The sequence below is a fragment of the Myotis davidii genome, unplaced genomic scaffold (genome assembly GCF_000327345.1).
Source record: "Myotis davidii unplaced genomic scaffold, ASM32734v1 scaffold973, whole genome shotgun sequence".
NCBI classification, from domain to species: Eukaryota; Metazoa; Chordata; class Mammalia; order Chiroptera; family Vespertilionidae; genus Myotis; species Myotis davidii.
Window position 1 is genome coordinate 133094 of NW_006284945.1, and position 2509 is coordinate 135602.

At 38.6% G+C, this 2509-nt stretch overlaps 1 protein-coding gene across 1 annotated transcript in view; it reads left to right on the forward strand.

Moving 5' to 3' along the window:
* EGF (epidermal growth factor) overlaps window positions 1-2509 on the forward strand; it is an 85002-nt gene that overhangs the window by 32581 nt on the left and 49912 nt on the right. The gene's annotated exons all lie outside the window — the stretch shown is intronic.

A 2509-nucleotide genomic window follows, 5' to 3' on the forward strand; every position in this document is an offset into this window, starting at 1 on the left:
GATGGTGATAAGAACAGGTGAGAGGTGGTAGAAAATTAGCAACAACAACAATAAAAATCTAGATAAAGGAAAGAGCATTTCCTTTACCCTAGATACTAATTATTTTTATTAGTCAATTTGAATCTCCATTAACATATTTTAAGCAGTAATCAAGGTTTGAGAATCTTTAGAGGTATAAATTTAGAGGAATGTACCACAAACATCTGATTCTGTATAGAATCATAAAAATATTTTTTTTAAGTGTGAGATCTCAGAGAATATCTATCTCAACACTTGAATTTCATGGCTTAGGAAACTGAGGTAAACAGCAACAAAAAAGTGATTCAATGTAAAAGGCAGAACCAAGATAGAACTGTCTTCCTAATTCTTAATCCAGTGGTCATCTATCATATGGGGTTTGGAAAGATTTTTATAAGGAATAATTATAGGAATCTTAATTGCTCAATTTTTTTTTTTTGTTACCTCAAGAAAGCATAGCACTTTGGTGCCATTAGAAGGCCAAATCAGACCTTTCTGGATTTTTGTTGTTCACTTGAAAACTTTATAAAAATTGAAGTAAAAAAAATTACATGCTATTTTGTTGTTAGTCCTCACCTGAGGATACTTTTTCCATTGCTTTTTCTGAGAGAGTGAGAGAGGGGGTTTGGGGATGGGGGGAGAGAAAGGAAGAGAGAGAGAGAAAGAGAGAGAGAGAGAGAGAGAGGAGAGACATCAATGTGAGAGAGCCACATCAACTGGTTGCCTCCCATACTCACTCCTGGGGCAGGGATTGAACCTGCAACCCAGGTAGGAGCTGAACCTGAGACCCTTTGATGCGCAGGCGGACACTCTAACCAGTGAGCACACTAGCTAGGGCAATTACATGCCTTTGTTTTCTTAAATAAATTTGCAGTGGGTGTATTTTGTCTCCAACAAATTTACAAGTTTACTAGTATAATTTTAGTCATTTACTTTACATTTTGGGGTCATATTATTTTTAAGTTTGCTTAGCTAAAATTTTGATATGTGAAACGTAGGGACATGAAAAACAATGTAACTATACATTCATAATTGGCACAAAAATGAGTAAAAAATAAAAATTTTGGAATGAGCATAAAAATATTATTCAGTGTAATCTTAACTGACTTAGTAGGTCTTATTGCAGCAGTATTGAATAATTGACAAAATTGATTGTGCATTTAATTCTGTACAGAGATTCAAGTAAATGAGTTTAAAATAAGTAAGTAAATAACACAGACAAGGTAAAAGGAGGTATTTGCAACTGAGATGAAGGAGAGATGTTTCATTAGAACATCATTAGGTTGCTGTTTCTCAGAGTGTGGTATGAAGACTCCCGGCTTCAGAATCACCCTGATCCTGTGAAAAACGCAGATTCCTGAGCCATTTCCTTGATTTAGCAAATCAGAATCTCCCAAGTGCGACATGCTCTTCAGTGGGACAATGCACACTAGGGACATTTTCAAGGGGCAAGAATATGTCTCTACTGTGTCATGCTGGTGTTGGTCAAGAAAAGTGTTCCATAATTTAAAACAGAGGGAAACAGGTGGAGTCAGAAAGAGGAAACATTTCTAAGTAGATAAACAGAGAGCTACATGGAGCGTGGTCTCAGCCGCTTGCACTGCTATGCTCGGGTTCTCTCTGGCCCGCGTCCTGTGCCCTTCGCAGCGAGGCTGTCTTCAGCAGTCCTGCCCTTAGGTCTTTGGCTCTCCCCAGGATTCACAGGGTCTCGTTGACCTCAGCCATGTCATGACTCAGGGTCCATGACCCCCATTTTCTCCCCTTGAGGTCCCCTCCTACCAGAGCTCTGGCCTCATATCTAACTGCATCGTGGGGTCGGCCTTCACACTCAGCTTATCTCAGTATTTTCTGGAGCATTTTGCAAAGGTGTTGTCATTGTAAAAATTGGCAAAGAATAAGAAGGAATAGCCAGGTAGATGTACATATGACTAGTTTGGCCCTTGACTCGGGCTCTGATAGTTAAAGGTACCACGCTGGTCATTTATTGTTCATTATATTTGGCTAATTCAACCCAAGCATCTACCTCACTGAGCAGATTTTACTATTTACACTGAGTTATTTTGTAAAACATGGAATGCAACAAACTCAGAAAGTTGGGGCTAGACATACTACATGGGTATTTATTAAATCTGAAAAATGTTCTTGAAACAGTGATCCTAAAAATAATTAATTATATGGATCTGACAGATAAATATTACACTTAAGAACAGTTGTTCTGTAAGAGATATTTCATTTACAGAATTTTTGTTTACGTATTTAATTAATTATTTATTTATTTTTTACAAAGGTAAACCAGAATGAAAAAAGTCAAGTTGTGTTTAGTGTTAGTCACCCCAGGAATGACATCCCCAGCTAATTCGAACGCCCCATCTTGAGAGCTTTTGCAGGAGGGATACAATTAGGAAACTGAATGGGCTTGGGCAAGCTGCGGAATCCTGCCAAAGCCGTCCCACCCTAGAGCGGTGCCACCACCGTGGAAGACAACCCCCCC